This window comes from Dendrobates tinctorius, unplaced genomic scaffold (genome assembly GCF_039654945.1).
Source record: "Dendrobates tinctorius isolate UK_male_01 unplaced genomic scaffold, ASM3965494v1 ptg000111l, whole genome shotgun sequence".
NCBI lineage: Eukaryota > Metazoa > Chordata > Amphibia > Anura > Dendrobatidae > Dendrobates > Dendrobates tinctorius.
The window spans coordinates 2,597,660-2,623,731 of record NW_027361779.1 but is presented as its reverse complement, the minus strand read 5'-3'; the positions used below and the strand labels follow the sequence as shown (position 1 = coordinate 2,623,731).

The 26,072-nt window shown below is 41.5% G+C and overlaps 1 protein-coding gene across 1 annotated transcript in view; it reads left to right on the top strand.

Annotated features, from left to right (window-relative positions):
- GRIK2 (glutamate ionotropic receptor kainate type subunit 2) overlaps nucleotides 1-26,072 on the top strand; it is a 1,148,051-nt gene that overhangs the window by 994,960 nt on the left and 127,019 nt on the right. The gene's annotated exons all lie outside the window — the stretch shown is intronic.

Here is a 26,072-nt window from a genome sequence, read left to right as displayed (position 1 = left end):
CATCCCAACCTCCATTTAAGTTATACATCGGGAGTGGTTCCCTGATGCATAAAAACAGAGAACATTTAACAAATTTGAACAATGGTAAAAATAAAATTGTATCAATAAAAATACATCTGAGCATGCAATAACAAAAAGTGTTACACAGCTCCATAAATGGAAAAGGTTCTGAATTATTTTCAACCACTTATATTTATAAAAATCTTATAAGTTGATTACAGTAGTAATACTATTGACCTGAATAATCACATTTCCATGACATTTTTATTGGACAATGAACCATGTAAAACTAAATCCACCCCCCCAAAAAAAAGACATGTCAAAATTGAGTTTCTTACTATTTAACTACACTTGGAATTTTCTTTTTCTTGTCAGTACGTCCTGTGGTAAAATGAATGGTGTCATTTAAAACTACAACTTGTCCCTCATTGATAAAACCTTGTAAATATGTTTTTCAATAGAAAAATGTGAAAGTTATGCCTCCTGGAAAAAAATGGGAGGATAAAAAGAAAAGCATAGAAACGAAAAATGTCTGATTCCTTTAAGAGCATCTGTTACCAGGTCAAAAAAGTGGGCAGTTTTGGCTCATTTGTTATTCCATCTACTCCCATAAATTATCCTTTTTTGTAATCTGTTATTGAGTTCCACAAATACAGACTTTTTATTTAGTGCTAATTTTTTATGGTCTTTTCCGCCTTCACCAAGGATGTCAATGCAGTTACTTCATGCAGTCCATCCTTAGACACTACATTGATTATGCAGCGCTGACATAATAAGTGTATTATCTGCTTAGTCTGAAGGTTGCACACAAGCTGACCCATCCACTGAGAATGAGCCAAGTAAGGCAGGTTAATAGTTTGGTTAAACCAATAAAAACCACATAAACAAGAATCTTAACAATTATATAATAGATATATTATTTTAATAAAGACAGCAAACATGACATGTTAAAACCATGAAATGTTTAAAAAAGCAAGGGAGGTGGGTCATCACACACATTATTTGTTAACATGATCCAGGAATAAATAACATAAAAAAGTATAAATACACAGGTTTATGGGAAAAACAGAATGGTGCATACAAGATAAAGTGCAATGCATAAATTATTTACTAGTATTAAGTGCTATAAATTCAGCCAATTCAACCATTAGCCACATAAAACTCCATATATGTGAATGAAAAGTGCAAATACTAACCAGGATTCCTGCTGTGTGGGTAGTCCCCGCTGCCCCACGCTCCAACAGGCATTTCACACATTGCTTTGTCAGGGAGACACATAATAAGTGTATTATTTGCTTAGTCTGAAGGTTGCCCACAAGCTGACCCATCCACTGAGAATGAGCCAAGTAAGGCAAGTTAATAGTTTGGCTAACATAGAAAAAAATATAAAAAAAACACATAACATGAGCTATGGCCTTCACAAAACCCTGTCTGATAACAAATGCACATCTAGCTGGATGCAGCAGGCTTCCACTACTAAAGGCAAAAGGGGCAGCACAGGTGCAAACTACTGATAAAAACAGCCACCCCAACCTACCAGACTATGGAGGGGTTGGCTGCCTAGTAGAAAAAATTGCACATTGATATGGCTTGCATACGGCGCCAGTCACACAGGTCAGGCCTGTTTCACACTTCCGTTTTTGACCATCAGTCAAAATCCGCCGTTTTTGCAAAAAAATGGATCCGCCATTCTCTCTCTCTCTCTCTCTCTGGGCAGCGGTTCCTTTAAAATTCTTCATTCGGTGGATCCGTCAAAAAAACGGTCTGGTGGCATCCGTTCACATCAGTTAACAACGGATCCGCTTTCCGCCATTTTGGCGGATTTTAACTGACACAAAAAAACTGATGTGTGAAACAGGCCTAAGTGTGATGTAATGTGTCTGGCTTGCAGCCTATTAATGATGCCCATAGTATTATCAGGCGGGCTGTCCAGAACTATAGTATGCAACACACAGGGACATACGCCCTAATAAACCAAGCCAACAAAAAGAGGCCTAGCTGCATCCTGCAAAAACTGATATGATAAAAAGTGCAAAAAATCAAAGCATATGATAAATACATTAAATGAGGTGTTGGTTAATATTTTTTCCAAAATAGATAAGCCCGCAAGCCAGGTTAATAGTTTGGGATTGCTATGACCTCACTTTCCCAGACAGTCGCACATTTGTTAACGATTCTTAGTAAGCAGAACTGACAAAGAAATCATGCTGAATCTTACTCTGTGCCTGATTAGAACATATTGGTGATCTATACCAAAGAAAGGTCATCACTTTTAAATCAATGGTTGCCCGACATCCAGTACCCCGTTACAACCTCTGGTTGCGGCCAGATATAATTACATGGAATGCATATTCATAGCTCTATTCAATGTGTAGTGGCCACTGAGAGGTACAGCAGAACAGTGGCTGAGCTTTTATCAAGTGATTGGTCAGTTTATTGGGTGTTGGACCTCCACAGATCTGAGATTTTTTACCTATCCAAAGCTTAGCTCATCATTGTATTGTGACTGGATAACCACTTTAAATACCCCAGAATCCCCTGGAAGAAATTGCTGCATATGCAGATTCCCAATAAAGAAATGGCTCTTTTAATAAACAAAATAGCAGATGCTCCTTTTAAAAATGTAAATGAATGATGTGAAGCTATTATTTCCTGTAGCCCATATCTTTCGCTATTTTCCCATTCATCCATTTGTGAAACCAATTGAATAATCATAGAGTATGTGTCTGGATATCATTAAGTAAAGTATGCAAGTAGAAGCCATTTCTATTTCTATAATAGCTGATGATTCACTGAAGCTGGAATTAAAAGAAACTAGACAGTGTTATTGATAAAGATGTCCTTCTGGGTTGCAGCATTTCTTTTGTGGCACCATCTAATGAGCTTGTTTCAAATCACAGCATGAGCAAAGTATTTCTCCTGTAGTGTATAATAAGCTGCATCGTAAAATGTTGCATGAGCAGTTCCTACGCTGATTGGATTCTGAGTGCTATAGTTAAATGCAGTCAGATGTAAAAAATGTGCTGTCTGTCAGATGAAAGTAAACTTTGCCTCAGGCTTTCATGTTGGCTTTACCGCTTAAAAACTTTTTAACCCTTTAACTTGTGTTACCATTGTGTGTGTTGGTAAAGTCGCAATACTGATCAAAACTGTTATAATAAACTGACTGAACAAACTGCTTGCTTCTGGAAATAAGACATTTTCAGTGTAAACAGTAACACATTACACCTTATAGAAACTTACACAGGATTATGTATGAACTAGATGGTGGCCCGATTCTATCGCATCGGGTATTCTAGAGACTCTGTAAAAAAAAAAAAATAGTGATATACTCACCTCCCGACGGCCCCTTGACTCTTTCTCTCCTCTCACCATGCTCCCGGCATCTTCCGATCCCAGTAATGCTTTGCGCGATGACGCCGTGCTCTCGCGAGAGTGACGTCATCTCCAGCCCTTCTTGCTAAGCATTACTGGGACCGGAAGAGTGTGGTGAGATCCGGGACAGAGTCCAGGGGCCGTCGGAAGGTGAGTATATAACTATTTTTTCAACTATTTTTTATTTTAACAGAGACTCTAGAATACCCGATGCGATAGAATCGGGCCACCATCTAGTGTATTTTACTCCTATTACACCCGGAGCTGCTGTCACTGCTCTGCTGTTACCTAAAGTATTGTACTCCAGTTACAGGCAGAGCTGCAGTCACTGTTCTGCTGTTACCTAATGTATTGTACTCCAGTTACACCAAGAGCTGCAGTCACTGTTCTGCTGTTATCTAATGTATTGTACTCTAGTTACTCCCAGAGCTGCAGTCACTGTTCTGCTTTTACCTAATGTATTGTAGTCCAGTTACTCCCAGAGCTGCAGTCACCGTTCTGCTCTTGCCTAATGCATTATACTCCTGTTACAGCCAGAGCTGCAGTCATTGTTCAGATCTTACCAAATGTATTGTACTCCAGTTACACCCAGAGCTGCAGTCACTGTTCTGCTGTTACTTAATGTATTGTATGCAAGTTACACCCAGAGCTGCAGTCGCTGTTCTGCTGTTTCTTAATGTATTGTACTCCAGAATATATACAGGACTGTGCCTGTGTAAAGAGCTACGCAGCAGTGATGCCTTTAATGGCTGTAATGTGCCTGTACAATAAGCAATGCGGCCGTGTTGCGGCGACGACTAAGCAACTGTCACTGATTGGTCGCAGCCTAACCATCGCGACCAATCAGTGAGGTGGGATTTCCATTACAGACAGACAGACAGAATTAGACAATTATATAGTAGATAGCATCATTATACCAAATCAGTGGTGTGAGACACTCATCCATTACTTCTAAAATATGTACAAAGCAATTAGATCCAGTCAGGCATAAACAAGGACGTGTTTCTGTATTATAGCTCTATCATAGCCTGATGGTAGCAGTCCTGCTGTATAACACACCACTACAGGCTCAGACTGGCCCATAGGGTAACAGGGGAATCCCCGGGTGGGCCCCTGTGCAGATCTGGGCACCCAACCAAACTGTATGAGAAGTACTAGGTATAATTCAATTGATTCTGTATAGAAAAAGGCAACATCTCATCATTCATTAATCAAACTACCCAGTTTATTATTATATAGAGATATAGGTAAATTTGTGAACGAGGGTAGTGTAACATTTGTATGCAAATGGGCCTTCAAAGTCAGTGTTACTGGTGGGCCCTTGACACCACAGTCCAACACTGCACCACTATATATTAAAGTAGCATCAAAAGTTTGTTTTCTTTCATTTAAGTTCATTTTTTATTAAAACCCTTTCCTATTTGTTTAATTTAAATTGAAATTATAATTTATTTATTTTTTTTAGATGTTTTAACTCCTTGCTTGTCCGGGTACTGAAACTCCAAGTGATTACTCAAAAGACTACTCAGAAACAAGCAGCTCAGCAAGCATGAGTGCTCAGCTTCTGCAATGTACAATGTGCCAATACACTTTTTATTGAGCCTTTACACCACTCTATGCATGTCTTCATGTGCAGCTTAAAGGGAACCTGTCGGTCCAATCTGTAGGTGTCATGTTATACAGCAGGAGAAGCTGAGTAGATTGCTCTATAGTTGTGTGAGAAAAGATTCAGTATACCCTGTCATATTTAAATCTCTGCTCATTCTGGGATGTTGGGTCCAGTGGGCAGTTCTATCAGTGACTGACAGGTTTCTTTGTATGACTGTCCATGCAGAGATAGATATCAATCTCTGATAGGACCGCCCACTGGACCGGAAATCCCATGAATAGCAGAGGTTTAAATTATGAAACCACCTGTTATATTAAATCTTTTCTCACAAATCTATATACAGTGGCTTGCAAAAGTATTCACTCCCCATTGGCATTTATCCTTTTTTGCTACCTCACAATCTGGAATTGCACAGTTTGCATCAATAATGTAAAGAACATGCCTACAACTGTGAACATTTTGGGTTTCTTTTGATTATGAAGCAAACTGCAAATATGACAAAGTTACTGAAAACTTCAGTGTGCATAACTATTTACCCCCCTAAAGTCAAAACTTTGTAGAGCCTCATTTTGTTGCAATTACAGCTGCAAGTCGCTTTGTATAAGCCTGTATGAGATTTACACAGATTGCCACTGGGAGTTTGGCTCATTCCTTAAGGCCAAACTGCTCCAGCTGCTTTCAGTTAGATGGTTTCCTCTGGTGAACAGCAATCCTTAAGTCTGGCCACACATTTTCAATTGGATTAAGGTCTCGGCTTTCACTAGGACACCAGAACATTTACACGTTTCTTCTTAAATCACTTGAGTGTCACTTTATCAGTATGTTTGGGTCATTGCCTGTCCCAGTCTCAAATCACTGACAGATTGAAACAGGTTTTACTCAAGAATATGCTTGTATTTTTCACTATCCATCTTCCCCTCGATTCACACTATATTCTCTGTCCCAAAAACATTCTCACAGCATGATACTGCCACCTTCATGTTTTCTTGTGGGGATGGTGTTATAGGGGTGATGAACTGTATTGGCTTGATGCCAGTCATAGCATTTACCTTGGTCGCCAAAAAGTTAAAGTTTGGTGTCATCTGATCACACTTTCCTTCATACATTTTGGGAGTTTTCCACATGTATTTAGGTTATCTCAAAATAAGCCTTACAATTTTTGTGTGTAAGTAAAGTCTTCTTTTGTTTTTTTTTTCTGCCCACTTATCCATAAAGGCCACTCTATGGAATGTTTGGCTTATTGTGATGGTATTGAGAGATACTCCAGTCTCTGCTTGAGGACTGTGCACCTTCTTCAGGGTTACCTTTAATCTCTGTGCTGCCTCTCTGATTAATGCCCTCCTTGCCCGGGCTGAGAAGTGTGGTGGGCGGCCCTATCTTGGCCAGTTTGTTTTGGTACCATGTTTTTTCCAATTGACAATAATGGATCTGATGGTGCTCCAAAAAACCTACAGCACTTGGAATTTTTTTTTTTTCTATAACCCAACCCTGACTTTTACTTTTCAACAATTCTGTCCCTGACTTTTTCAGATATCTCCTTGGTCTTATTGATGTTGTTTGGTTAGTGGTGCTTCTTGCTTATTGTTGTTGTAGCATATTTGGGATTCAGAAAAAGTGTGTATGTACTGACCATACTTTTTCAAGTCACTGTATCAATCCACTCAGCTCCTCCTGCTCAATAACTTGATGTCTACAGAGTGGACTGTATTTTAATCTTGACAGGATACCTTTAACACTTTAGCTTGCTGAGCTGAGCACTTCATCTTTTTGCATTATCCCCACCAATAAGAAAAATGAAATTTTTCTTTTCCCATTTCTAATATAGCCGCTGATCTCCCGACGGTTGCCACGGGTCATCTACTGCCACACGGATTTGCCGCAATCAGCGATATTGGTGCGGTATTTAAAGGGGATCTGTCTCCCCATTCTGTAATGCTGTAGATAAGCCCCCGATGAAATCTGAAAGATAAGAATAAAGAGTTAGATTATACTCACCCCGGCGTTCGGTCCGGTCCGATGGGTGTTGCTGTCCCCTCTAGCGCCTCCCATCTTCATACGATGACTTCCTCCTCCTTGCTTCACCCTTGGCTCCTGCGCACGTGTACTTTATCAGCCCTGTAGAGGGCTGAGCAGAGTACTACAGGGCGCAGGCGCCAGACCTCTCTGACCTTTCCCGCACCTGCGCATTGCAGTACTTTACTCTGCCCTCAACAGTGCAGATAAAGTACACATGCACAGGAGCCGAGGGAGAAGCAATGGGGAGGACATCATCGTATGAAGATGGGAGGCGCAGGACCAAACCACGACACCCATCACACCCGCCCCCTCCCCCTGGTGAGTATAATCTAACATGTTTTTCTTATCTTTAAGGTTTCATCAGGGGCTTATCTACAGCATTACAAAATGCTGTAGATAAGCCCCTGATGGCAGTGGCCCCATCTAGTATACAAATATTATATACACTGGATCAGTACAGTGATTATATAAATACTAAAAAGCATAAAAAGCATTTGAAGTCTAAGAGGTCCGGCCTGGCAATTATCAATTGAAAACATTATCTAACAATTATAGATCATTTAGTGCTCTGTACATGATGGATTCAATTGACAGCGAACAACCTTTCTATTCCAGACAATTGCATTCTGTTGAAAAGAACATACAACTTATACAATATTTTTCCATGTTTATTTCATTAAGAACACTGCCATGCAGTGCTCTGCCATAGGAAAAAAATATGCAGTACAGCTCCCTGTGTGACTATAAATGTAGGAGGAGCAGGACTGGCAGCACAGAAAACAGCCAGCTCATCATTAACCTCTGCTGTGCTGGATACAAAGTGAAGGGTCTTTCTTATACTATATTGACATTTGAGCAAAAGTTCATACAAGTAGCAGCTTCATCCCCCAGCACTGTGCCCTTTTGGTAGTACAGTGGTTCATTGGCAAGAGAAAGTCAGATTATGTCATTGATGTGCAATATACAACCATACACAAGAATTGTGACAATTAGAAAGCAGGATTTTATGTTTTCCTTACACAAACAGTGAAGCTCAGCAGTCAGATAAGAATGAATTCTAACCAATTTAAGCTCATTGTCTCCAATGATGTACAGACCATGGATGAGGATTGTGAAGTATTAAGATAATATATTTTATTTCTATTCAACTTTTGCAGTCAGAATATGCAGTATATTTTATGATCTGTTAAGTGCTATTGTTTCTTCAGAGTAATTCAGACTGACTATGGCCTGTGTACTAATGGCCAGCTATCTAATCTGGAGGACATGACAGTTGAAATGACTGTGAAGAAATGTTCCACTGCAAACTACTAACTTTTAAATCCCTTTTAACCTAGTAGCAACCAGTTATACACATGTGAAAAAGGGCCAATCATTTGAGATATCAGTATAAGATTCCAAGAAAGTTAACAGGGGCTGGCTGGCACGTTTCAGGCTTGGGGGCAATCAAGGCCCTCGAGTTGCGGTAGCCCTCCGTTTTCCTGCATATCTCTGGCCATTGCATTAAAGCAGCAGAGATAACAGGCTTTAAAAACAGGCTGGTACATAGATATGGGAATAGTAAGGAGCTTTCTGCATAGATATGGGAGCAGAACCAAGTTTACTCCAGAGATATGGGGGCAGAATCAAACTACTTCAGAGATATGGGAGCAGAAATGAGCTTACTCCAGAGATATGGGAGCAGAACGGAGCTTACTCCAAAGATATGGGAGCAGAACTGAGCTTACTCTGGAGATATGGGAGCAGAACCAAGCTTACTCCAGAGATATGGGAGCAGAACAGAGCTTACTCCAGAGATATGGAAGCAGAGTCAAGCTTACTCCAGAGATATGGGAGCTGAACCGAGCTTACTCTAGAGATATGAGAGCAGAACTGATCTTACTACAGAAATATGGGAGCAGAACTGAGCTTACTCCAGAGATATGGGAGCAGAATCAAGCTTACTACAGAGATATGGGAGCAGAATCAAGCTTAGTCCAGAGATATGGGAGCAGAACCGAGCTTACTCTAGAGATATGGGAGCAGAACTGATCTTACTACAGAAATATGGGAGCAGAACAGAGCTTAATCCTGAGATATAGAAGCAGAATCAAGCTTAATCCAGAGATATGGGAACAGAACCGAGCTTACTCCAGAGATATGGGAGCAGAACTGAGCTTACTCCAGAGATATGGAGCAGAGAACAAAGCTTACACCAGAGATAAAGGAGCAGAATGGAGCTTACTCCAGAGACTTGGAAGCAGAATGGAGCTTACTACAGAGAAAAGGGAGCAGAACCGAGCTTACTACTTAGATAAGGGAGCAGAATCAAGCTTACTACTGAGATATGGGAGTAGAACCAAGCTTACTTCAAAGATACGGGAGCAGAACTGAGCTTACCACAGAGATATGGATCAGAACGGAGAATACTCCAGAGATATGGGAGCAGAACGGAGCTTACTACAAAGATATGGGTGCAGAGCCAAGCTTACTACAGAGATATGGGAGCAGAACCAGATTAGTACAAAGATAAGGGAGCATAACCGAGCTTACTACAGAGAAAAGGGAGCAGAATCAAGCTTGCTACAGAGATTTGGAGCAGAACTGAGATTACACCATAAATATGGGAGCAGAACAGAGCTTACCACAGAGATATGGGAGCAGAACCAAGCTTACTATAGAGATATGGGATATATATATACAGTATATAGTTCAATGGCCCCAGCTCCCACCATAAATATAGTGCGATGGCCTCAGCTGCCTATATATATATTTATATATATATATATAGTATGATGGCCCAAGTTCTCCACACATATCTATTATGATGACCCCAGTTCTCCCCATATATATAGTATGACGGCTCCAGTTATCCCCAAATATAAAGTATTATGGCCCCAGTTATCCCCATATACACTGCTCAGAAAAATAAGGGAACACTTAAACAACATTATATAACTCCAAGTAAATCAAACTTCTGTGAAATCAAACTGTCCATTTAGGAAGCAACACTAACTGCCAATCAATTTCACATGCTGTTATGCAAATAGAATAGACAACAGATGGAAATTATTGGCAATTATCAAGACACCCTCAATAAAGGAGAGGTTCTGCATTTGGGGACCACAGACCACATCTCAGTACCAATGCTTTCTGGCTGATGTTTGGGTCACTTTGGAATGTTGGTTGTGCTTTCATTCTCGTGATAGCATGAGACGTACTCTACAACCCACACAAGTGGCTCAGGTACTGCAGCTCATCCAGGATGGCACATCAATGCGATCTGTGGCAAGAAGGTTTGCTGTGTCTGTCAGCGTAGTGTCCAGAAGCTGGAGATACTACCAGGAGACAGGCCAGTACACCAGGAGATGTGGAGGGGGCCTTAGGAGGGCAACAACCCAGCAGCAGGACCGCTACCTCCACCTTTTTGTAAGGAGGAACAGAAGGAGCACTGCCAGAGCCCTGCAAAATGACCACCAGCAGGCCACAAATGTGCACTGGTGACATTATACACAGGAGCTCTGTATATAGTGTCAGTGTGCAGGTAATACAGGGATCACCAATGACATACACAGGAGCTCTGTATATAGTGCTAGTGCACAGGTAATACAGTGATCACCGGTGATATTATGCACAGAAGCTCTGTATATAGTGTCAGTGTACAGGTAATACAGTGATCATCAATGATAATGTACACAGGACCTCTGTATATAGTGTCAGTGTAAGGGAATACAGTGATCACCATTGCCAGTGACATTATACAAAGGAGCTCTGTATATAGTATACAGTGTATAGGGTCAGTGTACATGAAACACACTGACTCACCAGTGACGTCTCTAGCTTCAGTCCTTCATCTTTGCTTTCCTTTTTCATCCAGCACAGACCGCCATCACTTCTTCCAGCAAGGACTCATCTCTGCATAAAATAACACAGTTATCTAGAACACCACTTCCAGAGCACATTCCCCTCTTTTTCCTTTCTTCTACACTACACATCTGAATACAGAGGTGCACCCACAATTAATATATTATTGGTTATTATCCAAACCACCATTCCAAATATAAATTATAATCCACCACTGTGCACCCACTAACTATAAATAGCCACTTTCCCCATTTAATATATAAATTAATTTGCACTTGTACTCTTTCCCTCAATTCATTACCAGTCACTTCATCCTCAACACCCCCACTATGTACCTCCTCCTATAACCCTAACCCTGATTCATTATATTTACATGCCCCTCCCACCCTAATTCAAGTCTTTCTCTCCCACCCTCTATTCATTATCAACTGCTCTACCCCACATTCAATACTTCGTTTACTTCCCTATCTCAAAATTCATTATTTGTTCTTCCCCTAGATCATCATTTGCTCTCCCCACCCCCACCTTTAATTCATCATTTGCTCTCCCCACCCCCCACCTTCAAATAAATTGCTGTGCCCCATCACTCACACCGAATTCATCAGTTGCAGTCCACCGTCCTCTCCCCCACTTCATCATTTGCAGTCCCCACACTTTATTTTGAAGTCCCCTTACTTCATCCATTGCAGTCCCCTATCACCCCCTGCAGTGCACCATCATCATTTGCAGCCTCCTATCTTCCTTTCATTTCATCATGTGCAGTCCCCCTTACCCACCCACTTCATCATGTGCAGTTCCCCTTACCCACCACTTCATCATGTGTAGCCCCACTCCCCTTCATCATGTGCAGTCACCCTTACCCCCACTTCATTATGTGCAATCCCCTTTACTCCCCCCACTTCATCATGTGCAGCCCCACTCTCTCTCCATCATGTGCAGTTCCCCTTACCCCCAGTCATGATGTGCAGTCCCCCTTACTCCCACATCATGTGCAGTCACCCTTATCCCCCACTTTATCATGTGCAGTCCCCCTTACCCCTTACTTCATCTTGTGCATCCCCACTCCCCCCACTTCCTCATGTGCAGCCCCACTCTCCATCATGTGCAGTACCCCTTACCCCCAGTCATCATGTGCAGTCACCCTTACTCCCCAATTCATCATGTGCAGCCCCACTCCCCCCACTTCATGATATGAAGCCCCACTCACCCCACTTCATTATGTGCAATCCCTCTTACCCCCACTTCATCATGTGCAGTCCCCTTTACCCCCCACTTCATCATGTGGAGTCCCCTTTACCCCCCACTTCATCATGTGCAGCCCCATTCCCCCCACTTCCTCATGTGCAGCCCCACTCCATCATGTGTAATCCCCCTTACTCTCCCCTTACCCCCTAATCATGTGCAGTCACCCTTAATCCCCAATTCATCATGTGCAGTCCCCCTTACCCCCAGTCATTATGTGCAGTCACCCTTACTCCCCAATTCATCATGTGCAGCCCCACTCCCCCCACTTCATCATGTGCAGTCCCCTTTACCCTCCACTTCATGTGCAGCCCCACTCCCCCTTCATCATGTACAGCCCCACTCCATCATGTACAGCTCCTCATTCCCACCCATCATGTACAGCTCCACACTCCCCCCACTTCATCATGTGCAGCCACTTACCCCCACCCCATCATGTGCAGTTTATCCCCCAATCTAAACTCCATCACGTGCAGTCCCCCATACACCCCCCTCATCACTTGCATTACCCTCACCCATTGAACTCATTTTATTAGGAAACCAAAAAAGCTTTTCATACGTGCCTCACAGTAGCTCTCCAGCAGCACCTCTCTGCTTCCAGGGTCCGGTACATGTTGGCGCATGTATAATGACATCATTGCGCACTCCTGACACCTGACCCGGAAGGACTCTCTTTACATGGAGCGAGCGGGAGCTGCGCAGCTGTCAAGGTTAGATGGCCGTGTACAGCTCCCAGTCCCGGCGTGATAGGCCTGTGATGCGCACGGCTGTGTCTGCTGCCGGCCACATCACAGACTATACAGCGGACATGGCCGTGCACAATTTGCTGTGCGGCCGGCCCTGTACATCTGCTGGGGGAGCAGACCGGGGGGCATTTGCCTCTCTGTTACCTGGCCCAGCCCACCCCTGAAAGTTAATACCACCAGTGCATCAGCCTCACTTAGTACAAAGAATTTGCTGTCTCACTCATTACACTTGATCCTTCCTCTCTCTGCAGTGTACATCCGATCCTGTGGTGCCTGCAGGGTCCTATCACTCTATCACAATGTAAGTTCTTAAGTTATGTTTCCATGGTCAGAAATGGCTCACTATTTGCTCAGGATTTGATGCAGGTGAAATCTGCACCAAATCTGCATCTGAGGTCACTGGCAGGTCACATGCATTTTTGATGTGTTTTTACATGCTTTTTTATGTCGTTTTTCCGCATCCATTTTTGATGTGTTTTTTCATTGCATGCATTTTTTTGTCACTTGAAATAAAGCTATTTGAAAGTTGGCTTATGGGAAGGGAAAAAAAACTTATTTCCTGTTTACAAATATATTGGGATATGTTCCCATGGTCAGTAAATGTTGCAGATTGGACGCTGTGTACATCTGCAGCTTCAAACTCACAGCATCCAGCTGTTACAGCATAGTGGATGGGATTTTAAGAAATCCCATGCCTATGCATTCAGAGACGCCCACGGCACATCTACAGAGACGGACAAGTGGTGCGTTTTTCCAGACCGCAGCATGTCAATTTATGTAGTTGAGACGCTCCATCTCCACTTCATAAATTACCCATAGACTATCATTAGATGCGGTAAAACCGCATTATCATCCTAGTCACATGCATATTAAGTGTGGGAACGCAGCTTACTACGCATGTGTACTAAGTTACATAACTGTAAATCTTGCGAGACAGCCAGACATACAAGACACAGAAAGTGGAGGAAAGCATAGAGAGGTCCCCTCTTTTTTAATAAATAATAATTTTTAAAAAATGTTAACCAGCCAGAGTAAAGCAGACTACTGGGACAGGTATTTCAGGCTGGTAAAGATCCAATATCAATGAACCTTACCAGCCTGATAATTCCAGGCCATAGTAGTCTGCTTACCTTGGATGGTTAGCAAAAATAGTGGGATCCCCTCCAAAAAAAAGTCATGGGGTCCCCATATATTTTTAACAAGCCAAGGAAAACGCAGACATCTGCAGCCTGGCATTCTCAGGCTGATGAGGCCCATGGATTTTCGTCCTCACCAGCCTAAAAATAGCAGACCGCAGCCGCCCCACAATTGTCGCATTCAAAGCTAGGGGATTATATTCTCAGACTGATAAGGGACCATGGATATTGTCCCCTAAGCTTAAAAAATTGAAGCCTGCATTAGATGCGCTAATTCTGGCACTTTACCTGGCTCTTCCCATTTACCCTCCAGTGGTGGCAAGTGGAGTAATATTTGTGGAGTTACATCAAACCCACAGCTTAGTAATGGAGAAGCGTCTATAAGAAACTTATCCATTGCTAATCGTATAGTCACATTGTAATAAAAACACAGACACCTACAAAAGTCATTTAATTGAAATAATGACACTGACTCCTTTAATATTCTAAATTAAACCATACTTGCTGCCTCACCTAATCCAAGCGAAGCCCTCGATCTCCTGTAATAAATATCAAATAAAAAATCAACAATATACCATACCTGTCCGCAGAGAGGATATACTGTCCCACGCCAAGTCCAGCTTTGCTACATCTGGATGCCTTTGGCTGAATGGTGGCATTATGCCATGACTTAGCCTGACATCCAGACATAGCAGAGCTTGCAGCTTATCACCGGAGACAACTCGGTCCCCGGCAGTCACCTGCACTGCAGTTCTCATGATCAGCTGATCAGCTGACAGTGAGAACTTGGCTAGCGACCGGAGATTACCCCAGCGGTCACATGCATGGCAGTTCTCGCAGTCAGCTCAGCTCATCGCAAGAACTGCAGTGGAAGCAAACTTTTGGCTGTGGCAGAAGGTAAGATATTAAATAAATTAGTTCACATGCATAGTAAGCTGCGTTCCTGCTCTTACTACGCATGTGACTATAAATATAATGTGGTTTTACCACATCTAATGGGAAATTTATGCTGTGGACATGGAGCGTCTCTGCATCATAAATAGATATGCTGTGGTCTGAAAAGATGTGCTGCATGTCCATTTACGCAGGGATGCCATGGGTGTCTCTGAACGCATAGTGGAGATGGGATTTCTTGAAATCCCAGCCACTATGCTGTAACATCTGGCCGCTTTGAGTTTGACGCTGCGGATGAATGCAGTGTCAAACCCACAGCATTTACTAACTGTGGAAACATACCCTTAAGGTCAGCGAGGTCCTCTCTCTCCTGTAGTGTATAAACTCTTGTGGGCAGTGTGTCCTCTCTTTCCTGTAGAGTGTAAACTCTTGGGGTCAGCGAGTTCCCCTCTCTCTTTTAGAGAGTAAGCTCTTGTTGTCAGTTAGGTCTTCTCTGTCCTGTAGAGTGTAAGTTCTTATGGTTAGCAGGGTCCTCTCTGTCCTGTAGAGTGTAAGTTCTTGTGGTCAGCTGGTCCCCTATACTTTAGAGTGTAAGCTCTTCTGGTGAGCTGGGTCCTCGCTCTCTTTCATCGAGTGGAAGCGCTTATGGTCAGCAGGCTCCTCTCTGTCCTGTAGAGTGTAAGTTCTTATAGTCAGCAGGGTCCTCTCTCTCCTGTAGATTGTAAGATTTTATGGTCAGCTGGGTCCTCTCTCTCTCTTTTAGAGAATAAGCTCTTATGATGAGCAAGGTCATCTATCTTCTGCAGAGTATAAGCGCCTATGGTCAGCGGGGTCCGCTCTCCTCCTGTAAAGTGTAAGTTCTTCTGGTCAGCGGGGTCATCTCGCTCTCCTTTAGAGAGTAAGCTCTTATTGTGAGCAGGGTCCACTCTCTTCTGTAGATGGTGAGCTCTTATGAATAATGAGGTTCTCTCTCCTCTCCCTGTGAGGTATTTGCCAAGCAATTACAAGCTCTCCTGTATTGAGAGCCTTGCAAATTTATCCACTATATACAGTATTACATTTTAAGGAAATTGCAAATCCAAGTGTTAATTCTTTGTTATATTGTTACTGAAACTGACCATATAGCAGCCAGTGAATTCACACTTGTGGATAAAATGTCATTTTCTAACATCAAATGCACACTTATAGCGTACAGATGAGTTAAAATGTGAAATTCCCCTTTAGCGTTTAAAAGCAGTTCACGGATAAAATGAGAGTAATAGCTGAAAATAAAATTATTCCACATATTAAGACTTTTTTTTTTTACTATCTTGATAGAATGTTTCATATTCCCTAAATCTTACAGAGCAATTTATGGAATCACACATTTTCATGATCGTTCAGTGTTCCATGGAGAACATTAAGAAAATATGTCTTCAACCTAGAATCAGCTAATGGCACATTTTTCTCTATCACTTTCCTTTTTATGATTTGATTTGATATGCAAACATTTACATATCCATCATACAATCTAAAGCTTGGGGAGGATTAATGGAACAAGCAGACATACTGACGGTTCTTTAGCTGTTATTCACCAACAGCTCCAGTCAAATACTTGAAAAAGCGCCTTTAGCTATTTTTTATTGCAGTCTGTAGAAGAGAAACGTCTTCCTAAAACAAAATTACAATTGGCTGAAGCAAATGATTAATTTTCCTTGCTCTCATGTACACCAGCAACTCCATTACTGTCCAATACACACTGTCTGCCTTTTTCATTTTAACTCTATGAACCATGAAAACTGCTGTTAGATGGGAAAGGGTGCATTCTGGGTTACTGTTTTTGAACCATTTATATGCTGATGCCACATGTTGTCAATGGTTCAGTTCTTTAAATAGTTTACAAGAATGAACGGTTCTTAAAGGTCAACATTTCAAGAATAGCAAGGAAATTACAAGTATAGTAATCTATTTGATGAAAGCTCTTTTAGTTTGTGATAAAGTCTTGTAGATAAAGCAACTCATGATAAAAAATATTGTAACATGTAAATCTTTTGCACAAAAATATTATTTAAAAAAATATGACAATGTCAATACATTATCTATACTAAAACGTGTAAGGTCCAGAATATTTTGGACCTCAAGGGACAGGTTTTTCTTTTCTATAAGGGTATGTTTCCATGGTTAGTATTGTCAGCGTTTTGGACGCAGCACATGTCCGCTCTGTCCAAAGTGCTGACGGCTTTCGTACACGTGGTGATTCCGCATGTGCTCATTGAACCATGCAGAATCACTGCACCCTATATACTGTATCGGTGAATTTATCTTGTGGAGACTGGGCATCTCCACAAGATAAATAGATATGCTGCGGTCAATAAAGAAGGCGCCGCATGTCCGGTTACGCAGGCAAGCAAAAAGGCATCCCTGCACGCATAGTGGAGATGGGATTTCATGAAATCCCCTCCACTATTCTGTAACATCTGGCTGCTGCCAGTTGGATGCTGTGGCTGTACCCAGTGTCCAACTCGCAGTGTTTACTGAACTTGGAAACATACCCTAATCCATCAATGCAGCATGAGGGCATTTTTTGCTGGAATAGTTGTATTTTTTACTGACATCATTTTAGGTATATATAATTTATTTGTAGATTTTCATAGGGAAAAAAGGGAAAACCTTTAAAGGGGTTGTCCAGGACTTAAACAATGCCAGCATAAATGAAATAGGACCCACGAGAGAAGAAAAGAAAACATTTTTAGAAGTTCCCACCAAGAATAAGCTGATCACATATTTTTTCAGCTGCTTTCTATTTGTTTAATTCACCTAAAATGCCTCGTCACAAAAAATGAAGCACATTAAAAAAAAAAAAGTTTATTACTTTTTAAGAAAAATTCAGAATTACCTCTAGGCTATGTATACACTTGTTGCAGTTTGGCAGTCTTTTTATGACAATTTTAAGCTGCATTTAAGCTGCTTTACAAAAAGCAGGTTTTACTTAGTTTGTGCTGCATTTTTTTGCTTAGTTTTTGGTGCTTTAATTGTGTTTTTGTCATAGTACTCATAGTACATTTGTTTCTTGTGCGTGCTGATAAAGTTTTGTGCATAAAAATCTGATTCAATTTCATCAGGTTTCGTCACCAAAAAGCAGCAAAACATGTTAGGCTGGTTTCACATTAGCGCTTTTTAAGCGCACGCACGGCCGGGGGTAGCTCTGCCCCCGAGCCGGCTCTCTGCCCGGCGTGCCCGCCCCTTGCTTGTAGCGCCGCCTCCTAGCGCACAGCGGCGCCTGCGATCGGCGCACCCTATCTTTAGCATAGGGTGCGCAGATCGTGCGCAGGCCGTGCGCTAGTTGCGCTTTGACCTGCGCTGCGCACTTTTGACGGTGCGCCGTGCGCGCCAAAATCAAACTTTTCGGATTTTGGCGCGCACGGCGCCCCGTCAAAAGTGCGCAGCGCAGGTCAAAGCGCAACTAGCGCACGGCCTGCGCACGATCTGCGCACCCTATGCTAAAGATAGGGTGCGCCGATCGCAGGCGCCGCTGTGCGCTAGGAGGCGGCGCTACAAGCAAGGGGCGGGCACGCCGGGCAGAGAGCCGGCTCGGGGGCAGAGCTACCCCCGGCCGTGCGTGCGCTTAAAAAGCGCTAATGTGAAACCAGCCATACCTCCATTTTTTGCAGCATTTTTTTTGCAGTATCCATTGCTTTGAATAGGTGAAAAATGTTAAAAAGTGACATGCTGCATTTTGCAAAAAGCAACTCTTAGACAAAATAGTCAGGAAAGAAAACAAGGTGTGTGCATACCAAAATGATGTGCCTGGATAAAATGAACATTGTTCCTACCGCACACAGACAGATTAATACAATTTGTCTTGAATCTTAACATTAGCAGTATAACTTTGCTTGAGTCAGTGCCAAAACTACTCCTGAATGTTGAAATTTGCTAGCAAATTTAATTTATAAATTTACAGTGGTATCTAGTTGAAAAAGTAGAATAATTTACAAAATTGCCTTTTGTGAACAGTATGTAGTCAATTGGCATTTCCCAGGCTTATGCAAAAGCATTGCAACTATTCTATTTATATTATGTCTCAATTGGATTGAAATAGAAGGTAATGTGCATGGTATATAACACAAGTAGGCAAAAAATAGACAAAAATATGTTCAGAATGTAGTGACGTCTCATGCACATTGCAAACTCATGTGAACAGACCCTGTAAGTAAATAGAATCCCTATGCTATTCACTTAGCTGACTTATATGGATCCTCACTATAGCATAATTCTAAACATGATTCCTTGTAAGGGTACCGTTACACATAGCGATGCACCAGCGATCCCGACAACGATATGGATCGCTGGTGCATCGCTAAGTGGTCGCTAGTGAGCTGCCACACAGGCAGATCTCACCAGCGACATCACTTACCTGTCAGACGCAGCGATCCTGACGTCCTCCCGCCCGCGTCCACGCGTCGCTCGTCGCCACAGCTGGAAGCGCCGCAGGAAGCTGACAATGAGAAATGATCCAGGACCTTCTTACGCGACCAGCGATAACCAGCGGGGGAGCCGGTCGGAGGTAAGTATCATATGTAGCGATATTGCTAGCAATATCGCTGCTACGTCACAAAATCGGTGACTTTACAGCGATATTGCAAGTGATATCGCAGTGTGTAACGGGGGCATAAGCTATGCAATGCTTACCATGTGCAAATTATTTATGGATTAGCTACATTAGGGGTACCAATTACATAGTAATCTGTGTTTTAGTGAAGATTGAATCTTTTGTAATTCAAATTTGATATGTTTGTCATTTTTTTCCCCAAAATTCAATTAGCAACAAATCAATTTGCAGCAAAGTCCAATACCAGAAAGCTTCCAATTGACCTCAAAAGACATGTGTAACACTGTAAGTTCTCCTAGGGCTGACTCCAAGCCATTTCAAGCTCTTTAAAGAAAGGCTATATCAGTTTAAAAGTGACTTCACCATAGAAACAGATGGTAAGGCTATGTGCGCATGTTGAGTATTTGCTTGCAGAAATTACTGCAAGGTTTCTGCATCTCTTGGCAGGAAAAATGCTGTGGCAAAACACGTGTTTTTTCTGCATTTTTGATGTGTTTTTGTATGCGTTTTTTGTATGCATTTTTGCATGCATTTTTGTGCAGCAATGAAAGCATTTTGAGCTAAATAAAAATATTTTTTAAAAAAGTTCTGTGATGTAATTTCTTGGTTCAGCACCATCTTTTTCATGCTGATGCAGTGGCATCAGGTAATAGGATTAGGGCTTAGTATCAGCAGCTGTCATTGACATCTAGCTCTAGGCTTAGTAATGAAAAAGAGTCAGCCCTCATTACTAAGCCATTACCATTACTAAACCCTCATTACTAAGCCGATAAGTAAACACAAACATCACACAAACAAACACACACAAACATTGTGACCAGCCTATGTAGGAGCATTAATAGAACAAAAGTACATAGGCTGTAACCAGAGAGCAACTATTAATTTTAAAGAAAAACAATGAAAAAAATGCATGGGTTCCTATGTAATTTTAATCACCAGCAGAGGAAAAGCTGACAGCTGATGGCTGATGTTAATATTCTGGGAAGGAACTAATAGCCACAAAGTTTCCCAGGCTATTAATATCAACTCACAGCTGTTTGCTTAGCCTTTCCTGGCTAGTTTACAGGGGTACCCCAGAATAAATTTGACATAGGGCCACCCCTATAAAATCTACCTGTAAAGGCTAGGCAGACAGCCATGGGCTGATATTAGTAGCCTAGGGACAGGGGCCATGGATATTAGCCACTTCCAGACTAAAAACATCAGCTCTCAGCCACCCCAGAAAAGGTGCATCTATAAGATGCACCAAATCTGGTGATTAACCTCGCTCTTCCCACTTGCCCTGTAGCAGTGGCAATTGGGGTTCATATTTGTGGGGTTGATTTCACCTTTGTATTGTCAGATGACATCAAGCCCTCAGGTTAGTAATGGAGAGGTGTCTATAAGACACCTATTCATTACTAACCACATAGTAATATTGTATAAAAACATAGACATCTAGAATAAAGTAGTTTATTTGAAATAATGACACAGACTCCTTTAATGAATCTTAATTAAACCATACTTATCGAACACCTAATCCACCAAAGCCATCATCTCCAAAAAAATAAAATAATAAACCACAATATTCCTCACCTGTCCACCAGGAAGATAAACCATAATGTCCCACGACAATCCTGATTGTTTTCAGAGCAGTGACATCAGTGATGTGACTGCTCTCAAACACAGCCGGCGACACTGACAGGAGGTAATCGCTCCCACAGTGTATCACTGAGCTTCCATAAGAAAGTTCACTGGATTTCATCAGCTAATCAGCTCCGGTGATCTCCATTACGGCATCACGGCTGTGTGAGAAAGTTCTCATGCAGCGGTGCTATAAATGAGAGCACTGGAGCTGGCCGGATAGAGCAATCACATCTCCCAATGTGACTGCTCTACACGTAAGATCGCTGTGGGACACACTGGATTATGTGGACTATGGCAGACAGGTGAGTATATGTTGGTTTATTACTTTACATTTTTCTAGGACACTAAGGCGTCAGGTATTTGGTGTTAGGTGAGTATAATGGGTTTTCATTTTAATGTGAATGTGCATGTAATTCTTTTACTTTTTTAACTGTGAGCAAAGGCACTTGCAGATGAGACTACGCCTCCCATCAGCCTGATGGGTGCAGTAGTCTCAAAAGCCCATGCCTGCTGACCTGCATTAAGCTTCTTACCTCATGTCATTGGTTCGGGCCATAGTCACAGCTACGCGGTAAAGCTGACATCTGACAGCATGACCCCACAACGCTCTGACCGACAGTCTGTGGTAGCCTCACTGTGGGTGACAGTTAGAGCTGCGGGGTAATGCTGACATCTGACAGCATGATCCCGCAGTGCTCTGACCGACGGTCTTACCGATGTTAGCATTACCGCTGATAAGAACTACCGCGCCAGTGTTTCCCACGCTGTCACACAGATGACAGCATGGGAAACATCATAGAGAGCAATTAAAATGCAAAGCAAAAACTCAACAAATCCACCTCAAATCTGCAAACATTTTTATACCTGCAGATTTGACTGACCCAATTGAAGTCAATTGGTGAAAAACGCTGCAGAAACAGAAATGACATGCTACAGACAAAAAAACACTGCAAATACCTAAGAAAAATTACTGATCATGTGCACAACACTTCAAGATTGTCACTGAATTAGCTTGCATAATGATTCCATAGCATTTTTGGCCCATTTCCACGTGGAAAAAACATGGCGAAAATGCATTAAAAATGCACTGCGTGCACATAACCTAACTGGTAGTAAACAACAGCCAATTTAATAATTTAGTGCACAGACTATTTAAGCACTTTCAAATTTAGAAAAAAGTCAAGGAAGGCTCACTCTTGCTTTGTTATTTGTGATAAGTCAGACTATTTTTTGCAGAACACTGACTCAAGCTGACAGTGTCACTGTTAGAGGTAACATTATTCTTCTGTGACTGAGGCAAATGATTTTTTATTTAACCCACAATGCCTTCTGCTTCCTTTCTAATAATATGATTTCCAAGATATAAAAGAGGCCAATTTTGCCTCTGTTTTATAGTGTCTATTACTTTCAATGTGTTTCAAATTATTATACAGCATTGCCTTTTTCTACATAAATGACAGCATGAAGTCTTTTGTGATAAAGTTTAAGTTGGTAATTGAGTCCCTTTATTGCTTATGTGGTAAAATAATTCAGATTCTGTAAATTCTTTGCTGATGAAGCAATATGACAAGAACAGAAATTCTGGATCTTTTTATTTTATGACATTCACCGTGGAGGATATACAGTGGGGCAAAAAAGTATTTAGTCAGTCAGCAATAGTGCAAGTTCCACCACTTAAAAAGATGAGAGGCGTCTGTAATTTACATCATAGGTAGACCTCAACTATGGGAGACAAACTGAGAAAAAAAAAATCCAGAAAATCACATTGTCTGTTTTTTTTTCATTTTATTTGCATATTTTTCCTCTTGGTTCACTTTGATCATTGTAATAGGGTCTATCACAGTGATCAAAATAAAAAATGTAAATCAAACCCCCTTTATCACCCCCTTAGTTAGGGAAAAATAATAAATTAAAAAAGGTATTTATTTCCATTTTCCCATTAGGGTTAGAGTTGGGCTAAAGTGAGTTGAATTAAAATTAGGGTTAGGGTTGGGGCTTAAGTTATGGTTGGGGCTAAAATTATGGTTGAGGCTAATATTAGGGTTAGAGTTATGCTTGGGGATAAAGTTAGGGTTAGGATTGGGTCTAAAGTTAGGATTAGGGTTGGGGCTAGGGTTTGGATTATGGTTACAGTTGGGATTAGGGTTAAGGTTGGGATTAGGGTAGGGTGTGTTAAGGTTAGGTTTGTGGTTAGAGTTATGGTTAGGGTTGGGATTAGGGTTATGAGTGTGTTAGGTTAGGGTTGGACTTAGAATTGTGGGTTTACACTGTTTAGCCAGAATCCTACTCCACAGTGATGGGGGGCAACACCCCGAAACAGCTCTCTGTGGATGGATACCAGGCCTTGGTATTTCTCTTGTCATATCTGTAAACTCTCAAAGAGCTGGATATTGACTTATGGGGCCACTTAATATGGTGGTAATGGTGGTTTCCGAAAGGAGCCACTCCTTGGCAGGGTCTTTCCCTCGAGGAAGATCTGGTTAGTCCCGTGTTTGAGACTCTTAAATGAGGCTCCGCGGACTTTATTTGCATATTTGTATTTCCCAGGGAGCAATGCACCTAGGATTTCACTGATTGAGCGCCTTTGCCGGCTGCCGCAGTGGTTTCTTTGACTGGTCTCCCTGAGGTCAGTGATTGTTTTGTGATGTTGGTCTACTAGGCATTGCTCCCACCTAGCTAGAATCCTACTCCACACTGATGAGGGGCAACACCCCAAAACAGCTGTCTGTGGATGGATACCTGGCCTTGGTATTTCCCTTGTCATATCTGTAAACTTGTAAAGAGCTGGATATTGACTTATAGGGCCACTTAATATGGTGGTAATGGTGGTTTCCGAAAGGAGCCACTCCTTGGCTGAGTCCTTCCCTGGAGGAAGATCTGGCTAGCCCCGTGTTTGAGATTCTTAAATGAGGCTCCACGGACTTTATTTGCATATTTGTATTTCCCAGGGAGCAATGCACCTAGGATTTCACTGATTGAGCGCCTTTGCTGGCTGCCGCAGTGGTTTCTTTGACTGGTCTCCCTGAGGTTAGTGATTGTTTTGTGATGTTGGTCTACTAGGCATTGCTCCCACCTAGCCAGAATCCAACTCCACACTGATGAGGGGCAACACTCCAAAACAGCTGTCTGTGGATGGATACCTGGCCTTGGTATTTCCCTTGTCATATCTGTAAACTTGTAAAGAGCTGGATATTGACTTATAGGGCCACTTAATATGGTGGTAATGGTGGTTTCCGAAAGAAGCCACTCTTTGGCTGAGTCCTTCCCTGGAGGAAGATCTGGCTAGTCCCATGTTTGAGACTCTTAAATGAGGCTCCACGGACTTTATTTGCATATTTGTATTTCCCAGGGAGCAATGCAACTAGGATTTCACTGATTGAGCTCCTTTGCTGGCTGCTGCAGTGTTTTCTTTGACTGGTCTCCCTGAGGTCAGTGATTGTTTCATACTGTTTAGGCACATCAGGGGCTCTCCAAATGTGACATGGCATCGTATCTTAATTCCAGCCAATTTTTTGGTGAAAATGTTAAACAGCACTCCTTCCCTTCTGAGCTCTACCATGCACCCAAACAGTGGTTTACCCCCACATATGGGGTGTCAGCATACTCAGGACAAATTGCACAACTTTTGTGGTCTAATTTCTCCTGTTACCTTTAGTAAAATAAAAAAGTGTGGGCAAAAAAATCATGTTTTGTGAAAAAAATGTTTTTTTCATTTTTACAGCTCTACATTATAAACTTCTGTGAAGCACTTGGGGTTTCAAAGTGCTCACCACACATCTGGATAAGTGCCTTAGGGGATGTACTTTCCAAAATGGTGTCAATTTTGAGGGGTTTCCACTGTTTAGGCACATCAGGGGCTCTCCAAATGCAACATGGCGTCCAATCTCAATTCCAGCCAATTTTGCTTTGAAAAGTCAAACGGCGCTCCTTCCCTTCTGAACTCTGCCATGCACCCAAACAGTGGTTTACCTGCAAATATGGGGTATCATCATACTCAGGACAAATTGTACAACAACTTTTGGAATACAATTTCTCCTTTTACACTTGGTAAAATAAAAAAAATTGGATGTGAAGTAATTTTTTTGTGAAAAAAGTTAAATGTTTACGTTTTTAAACATTCCAAAAATTCCTATGAAACACCTGAAGGGTTAATAAACATCTTGAATATGCACCTTCAGGAGTGCAGTTTTTAGAATTGTGTCACTTTTGGGTATTTTCTATCATATAGACCCCTCTAAGTGACTTCAAATGTGATGTGGTCCCTAAAAATAAAATGGTGTTGTAAAAATGAGAAATCGCTATTTAACTTTTAAAGCTTAAACTTCCTAACAAAAAAAACTTTGGTTCCAAAATTGTTCTCATGTAAAGTAAACATGTGGGAAATGTTACTTATTTAGTATTTTATGTGACATATGTATGTAATTTAAGAGCATGAAAATTCAGTTGGAAAATTTTTAAAATTTTCTCCAAATTTCCATTTTTTTCACAAATAAATGCAAGTCATATCGAAGAAGTTCTACCACTATCATGAAGTACAATATGTCATGAGAAAAAATGTCAGAATCACTCAGATCCATGGAAGCATTCCAGAGTTAATAGCTCATAAAGGGGCAGTGATCAGAATTGTAAAAATTGGCCTGGTCATTAACATGCAAACCACCCTTGGGGGTAAAGGGGTTAAAATGGTTAAAACAAATTGTTGTAAATTTGTTAAAATTAATATACTAATTCCAGGTAATTTATTGTCTGTTAATGCCAATAATTTATTTCAAACCTTAAATTAGCAGTGATAAACTATCCATAATGCTCCTACAAGCTTTACTTTCCAAACTTTCAATGTAGATCATACAGTTTCAAATTAATTTCAAATCTAGAAGTCATCCTTTTGTTTAATGCAGATGTTTATGAATACCTAACAGAGGACATGAGAAATTTGAAATTGAGAAAATATTGCAAAAATTGGTGGTTATAAATGACATACAATAGTTAAAGTAAAA